This window comes from Saccostrea cucullata, unplaced genomic scaffold (assembly GCF_032062105.1).
Source record: "Saccostrea cucullata isolate Sc308-1 unplaced genomic scaffold, CSIRO_AGI_Scuc_v1 ctg8584, whole genome shotgun sequence".
NCBI classification, from domain to species: Eukaryota; Metazoa; Mollusca; class Bivalvia; order Ostreida; family Ostreidae; genus Saccostrea; species Saccostrea cuccullata.
This window is the reverse complement of record NW_026930385.1, coordinates 29,051-36,091: the sequence shown is the minus strand read 5'-3', so window position 1 is coordinate 36,091 and position 7,041 is coordinate 29,051. Positions and strand designations below refer to the sequence as shown.

Here is a 7,041-nt window from a genome sequence, read left to right as displayed (position 1 = left end):
GTTTAACACATAGTCACAAAGTACCCCCCCCCCCACGAAAAAGTTTTTTGTGTTTGGAAAATTCCTTTTTATTATTTTTTTTATTCATTTTTTTTTTGCTTGTCAAAGAATTTCTGGAGTTGAGCGCCCCCCCCACTTTTAAATTCGCGACTACTCCTCTGTGTTACATGTAACATCATTCACTAATTTTCACTGAAATACTAAATCATACTTTTTGAGAAGAAATATCTAACCAATTACTATCAATATATATATTTTTTTTATTATATTTAACATTTACGTAATCTCACGTCTCGTGCTATGTATTGTTCCGGGACCGTCAGGAATCGGGCATCCGGAAAACTAGATTTACCCCTTGCCGCAATGTGACGTCATTTCCTTGCTTGGGAGCACTGCTGCTGCAGACACTGAGACAGAGACTTGCAACTTCGGCATTACGTTACACATCAAGACAAAGTTTTTTTTGAAGAATTGAAGAAAGTCTTCAAAGATCCTGAAAGACTCAAGAATTTTATTAATTGCTACTTGCTGCTGGAGCCTGGTCAAAGAGATTTGAGGTAAGTATCCTATACTTTTGGTGTATTGAAAATTTCCATTAGTCAAAGATGGCGGCCAAGGGAGAGTACTTTAGGTCTAGTAAAGGAAAGCTGTCCACAGATTTATCAAATTTGAGAAATAAATTCCTTTATTGATGCTTTACAACTTTAGCTTGGTCAAATAAGGTGCTTCGGGCATAATTGGAAGGTAAACTAGATGAAAAACTGTATTTTAAACTGTCATTTTCAATGCACAATTAAGAAAGCCAGTTATGAATATGGGATTTTTTTTTCATATTCTTCAAAGGAAAATTGTATCCATGCAGATTTGCCCACAATCTCTAAGAAAACGGTGATTTTTTGTATTCATGGCCTCTTCTTTAAAATGATATCAAATTAAAAGTAATATAAGTATCTGCTTTACTTTTCATATGATTTCAAATTGAATGTCATAAAAATACCCTATTTTGAATTTTATACAATTCTGAAATTGATTAAATTGATTATTATAAATCACTTTTCATTCGCGAGAACTTTATTTTCGCGTAATTACGCGAGGCAATGTGCTTGCGAAAATAAAGTTCTCACGAATAATAGTATTCCTTAAGATTATATAGAGCAATGACCACAATTCGTGAAAATTTTGTCTCGCTTACCAAGAATCAATGACCATCTTGCGAAAATAAAGTGTCGTGAAAATTTAGTGATCTACAGTATGTCTTATTAAATGGATCTAGCACCAAAAAATAAGTCTAAAGTCATTTACTAGATCTTGACCTTAATATGAATTTAGTTCTTGATTTATAAGTACATTGCCTTTTGTGCTTGATTACATAAGTGTTTCTTGGCAATCTAATTAAAATTAGATTTTAGCTACACTAGCATTTAACAACATCCCATTGAGTGTCATGTCAGAGGTCAAATTCTAATCTACCAATCAAATTCTTGCCTGCAAATTCATCATATATTGTTGAAGTGAATAAGTCTAGAGGTGTTCCAAATTTGACCTCTGCTGTGACCCTCTATGAGATGTTGTTAGATTATTGTAGCTAATATGTGAGCTGAGGCCTAAATTAAAATATTGTTTGTTTGCCTTTTACTGACCCAGATTTTTAGCAATGGGTAGGTAGGTAGGAAATTTTTTTTTTTCTTTTTGACATCAAATTACTATCAAAATTTTAGAAATTCAATATTGTCGTGTACATATTCCTTGTTATTGGAACTTTTGCTTCATGGAACAAAATGTACTTATTCTAGTACTTATTAAACAAATCTGGAATACTATAAGCTGCATATCTATCTTTGTATGTCAATACAAAAATTTTAATTGATTTTTCTTTTCAAAAAAAGTGGAAAACAGTACTTTGTTTACTTTAAACAATATATGGAAACAGTTGGAAATTTTTTTTTGAATTCCATTCAATGGGTGCTAAGTTGCGACTAATATTAAAAAATTTTTTGCGACTAGGGATAGACAACACACTTTTATATTCACTTGTCCTTTGGGCAAGTGCAACTACAACTTTTAAGACTTGTCCGAACGGAGAACTTCATTGTAAAATTCTTTAAGAAGAAAATGTTTGACTGTATATACTTAATTTGTTGTTTACAAAGCGTTGCAAATTAGATCACGGATGAAAAAGAGTGCCTCTATCAAAATTATGAATTTTATGGTCCCAGGGTCAAGGGTTCTGTGGTTGGGGGGGGGGGGGGGGCCTATTTTGAACTTAACAATTTTTCTATAATTTAGTTTCCTGTAAACACACACAGCAATTCCCTGATAATATTTCCTTAAATTTTTTTTTGAAGATTTTTTTCCCCAGCATTTGAGGCAACAAAACAGCAATACCATGTTGTATTATCATGCTAATAACCACTGGTGTTCGGCATTTATATTGACTGTGTAAGTGAGTAGATAAAAACTATTCTATTACATGTATATCTATTTCAACAGAATGTAAAGTTAGTTCATTTGATAAAATTTTATTTCGGAGAGCGCATTTTTTGTTCTTCTACAAAGGATTCAAAAAATATTTCATTCAACCTAGCATTTTTATAAGGTCACAGTAATAAGTATCTATGAAACGCTAATAAAGACAAAAACAATGTCCTGATTATGGCGAAAATCAACTGTTCAATTAATTGTTTTGTTTATAAACTAATGTAAGATTAAAAAAAAAATGTTTCTATCAGAAATATCCACTTGCCCGATCAGACAAGTACGTCGAAGGTTTCACTTGTGCGAACTGATGATTTACTTGTCCCGCGCAATCGGACAACTGTTAATGTCGATCCCTACTTTCATTACATGCATTTATTCTTGGGATTACATGTTTTAAAGTTGTTATTTAGAAATAAGACTTGTCTGACATGTTTTATTTAAATTACGTTTACACATTGTCTAGACTAAATATAATTTCGTTAGTATATTAAAACTTCGAAATATTGTCTGTTTCCTGTTATAAGTCTGACCCCAAATTTAATCTCGGCGCTTGAAATATCATGACATCCTTCGGTGTTTTCAACATTTAAAACTACTGTTGTGCTCTTTCCACTTGAATTTGGAAATAAAATTAAAGTATAACAATTTTATTTATTTTTTTTCTTCCCGCTATGGGTGTCAAACACATCATTCAGTTGTCAATCATCAATACACGACTGACAAAAGGGAAAATCAAAGCCTTAATATTTTTATGTGAAAAAAATGGACGAGAAACAAAAAAAAAAAAAATTGTAAATGAAAAGTACAATAAAATATTTTAAGTCGGGCTTATTTTCATGGGTCAGTCGGCTAAGGGCAAAGAAACAAAATTTTAAGTTGGGCCTGATCTTACATCTAATTTTAGTTAGATCGGGCCTTTGAGAATGACCCTATCTTGAGAATAAAATACCTAAGGCTGAAAAAGATGGATTTCTCATTCATGTATCAAATAAATTATTTATATAACAAAAATATGTACGATCTGATGCCTCAAATTTAAATTATGGGCAAATCAATATTGGAAAATCAGAGGCATTAAATAGATTGAAATGTACAAGAAAAACCCTTGTGTACAAGTTGACTTCTCAATTTTTGTACACTGAGGAAAACAATCCTTAATCACATAGAAAAACCTATTAAGTAGGAATGACATTATGACAATATTCTTTTGTACGAGTTGACTTCTGATTTGTGTATGAGTGTACGACTTGGTTTGTGTACGAGTTGACTGGACACCTATACCTGCACTCCACCAATTTAAAAAAGAAGGATGCTAAGAAAAAAAGAAGAGAAAAATGTGTTTCAAAGATTTGCATTTGTCAATTTTAATTAGCCCTTCTGAGCCAAAGGCTCAAAGAGCTAATGCTATGGCCATTTGTGCGGTGTGCGTAAACTTTTTAGAATATGGGCCATAACTAAATATAATTTCGTTAGAAAAACTCCCTTGGCCAATCCTGTTAGTGACCAAATTTGTCACAGGGTATCCTTAGCCCAAGGGCTCTCATTTATACTAAAATAAGGGTTGGAACCCTTAAACAAGGGGAGATAATCAGGAAAACAAAACCAAAAGTATTGGTTGCAAAAAAATCTCCATAACCACCAGGCAGATTTTCACTAAACTTACATACAAGGATCAGGATTTTATGTCGAAGATTAAAATTTTGGGTCTTTGAGAATGACCCTGATCTTGAGAATAAAATACCTAAGGCTGAAAAAGATGGATTTCTCATTCATGTCACTTTATTTATATAACAAAGTTGACCTAAATTTACAATTAATAAAAACGTATATATTTTGCCTACTATAAATTTTTGTACACTAGGATCATCAAATCACATGAAAAACCTAAGTTGATGACATATTCTTTTGTACGAGTTCACATCATTTGTAAACTAAAGTAGGTCACCGTGACCTACTTTGTGTAAATTTTGCGGACATTTGTTTTCAAATTAATTTGAAGGAATATTTTGGACACTTTAAGGAAAATGTGTTTCAAACTTTGTCAGTTGATTTCATTAGCTTCTGAGCCAAAGGCCTCAAACAATGTCCATTTGTGCTTGTGGTCACTGTGACCCATTTTTGAACTTTAATGACATCCTTTTAAAAACATTAAATCTCCATTATTTAAAATAAGACACACAAGGGAGATTTCAGGAAAATCAAATCTTGTACTTTGATGCATCTCCATAACCACCAGGCAGATTTTCATTTAAACATATTTATGAAAAAAAATTTTGAATTTTGCAAAGACATTCACTTTTCAAATTGTTTAAAATGCATATTTTGATTACCTTCAGACCTACTATCATCAAACTTGGTCAGTAGATGCATCTTGGGTCTTTGAAAATTGTAGACCAAAATGTTGGTCACGATGACCTACTTTCAACATTTTATGGATATATTTAAGTATCCTAGGTAATTATTGGCTTAGAATGATCAAACTTTGTGAGTGGTTGCATATTTGGTTTTCGGATCAACTTCAGTGATGCATCTTGAACTTTTGTGAAAAAAGTAGGTCACGACCTTAGTTTTCAACATTTTATGGCTTATTTAAGTATCTCCAGTACTTATTGGCTTAGAATCATCAAACTTTGTGAGTTGATGCATCTTAGATTTTTGGAGAGTGACGACCAAAAAGTAGGTCACGATGACCTTCTTTTGACATTTTATGGCTTTATTTAAGTATCCTAGGTATTTATTGGCTTTGAATCATCAAACTTTGTGAGTTGATGCATCTTAGGTTTTTGGAGAGTGACAACAAAAAAGTAGGTCATGGTGACCTACTTTTGACATTTTATGGCTTTATTTAAGTATCTCCGGTACTTATTGGCTTAGAATCATCAAACTTTTTGAGTTGATACATCTTAGGTTTTCGGAGAATGTCGACCAAAAAGTCATGGTGACCTACTTTTGAATATCTCAGGTACTTTTTAGCTTAGAATCATCAAACTTTGTCAGTTGAGGCATCTTACGGTTTCATTGAATGTCCAACAAGAAGTAGGTCACAGTGACCTACTTTTGATCTCGGGTATTATTGGCTTAGAATCATAAAATTTTGTCAGTTTGGGCATCTTGGGTGTTTGGATAACGTCGACCAAATAGTAGGTCACTGTGACCTACTTTTGACATTTGATGGCTATATTTAATTATCTCTGGTACTAATTGGCTTAGAATCATCAAACTTTGTCAGATGATGCATCTTGGGTTTTCAGAGAATGTTGACCAAAAGTAGGTCATGGTGACCTACTTTTGAATATCTTAGGTACTTATTTAATTAGAATCATCAGTCTTTGTCAATTAATGTATCTTGAGTCCTCAGAAAATTTCAATCAAAAGGTAGGTCACTGTGACCTACATATGGTATTTTATAATTATATTATAATATCTTCAGTCTTAACTGGCTAAATATTATCAAACTTTGTAAGTTGATGCAATTTTGTTAGTCTTATGATACTAATAGAGTTGGATGCTTCTAATAGAAGTGATAGATTGTACAATTTATCAGAAGAGCGATTCAAGGCCCTTGGGCCTCTTGTTTGTGTTTGTTTTTAATTTCACAACTTATAAACCCCATTTTAATGTTAAAATCTTCTCTATTGTACCAATAGGAACCAAACCAAATTTAGAAAAAGAGAACCGAAACTGACCTGAATTAATTGTTCCGCAGATTTCGGTTTTGTCATGCAAAATCATGTGTCTCAACCATATGCATATCGTATTTTCATTCTTGAATCGTGGTAATTCAAGATTTTTCTACTTTACAATTAAAGCAATTAAAGCGTCCAAAAGCAAAATAAGTGTGATATCGATGGACTTTAAATCTGGCGTTTGGAAATCTTGAAAAATAAATTTCTAAAGTAGGTGATTTCAAGAGATATCAAAGTGTTCTTTACCAAAATATACAATAAATTGCTATTATACACTTGATCATATGTTTTTTCTGTTTTATCTGTATTATGTCATTTCGCCCGTTATGCAAATTATCCCATGTTTCCCACTAGTGTTGATGTCCTGGCATACTATACTAACTAGACAGTGATTCCTTATATTTCCCTTTCATTGTGAAATAAAATTGTAGATTCAGACAGATAAAAAATGTAGTCATAGATTTGAATTATACAAGGGCTCCCACGCGAATTTCAACAGTCCTCACCCACTAACGTTTAACACAAAGACGGCAGCAGGAGATTTACATGCATGTTTGGCATCCTTGGCATCAGACACAGAGACGGATACACACGAGATTAATTTTCATGCATATTAGGCCTCCTTAGCTCCTGGCCTATCGACCTGCCTAATTTACATTCCGGTAGAATTATCAAGAAATCAACTCTGCTTACTTTCAAAGAGTTATCACAGAGAGCTAAATTAGAAATGGAAATATTATGTAATCAACTAATGTTTCACTTTGTTGTTCTTTTTACCTCGTGTGAGCTTTTATGATCACATTTTGTCTATTGTTCAATCGTCTGTCCATCCTTAACTAAACCTGGTACATAGAATTGTTAGATAAAGGGGAGTATA

General features: G+C 32.7%; 1 long non-coding RNA gene across 1 annotated transcript in view; it reads left to right on the top strand.

Moving 5' to 3' along the window:
• Window positions 1-257: 257 nt before the first annotated feature.
• LOC134228373 (uncharacterized) overlaps window positions 258-7,041 on the top strand; it is a 29,466-nt gene continuing 22,682 nt past the window's right edge. Inside the window, exon 1 of the long non-coding RNA XR_009983974.1 lies at window positions 258-557. This is a non-coding gene — a long non-coding RNA (uncharacterized LOC134228373). The remainder of the gene's footprint in view (window positions 558-7,041) is intronic.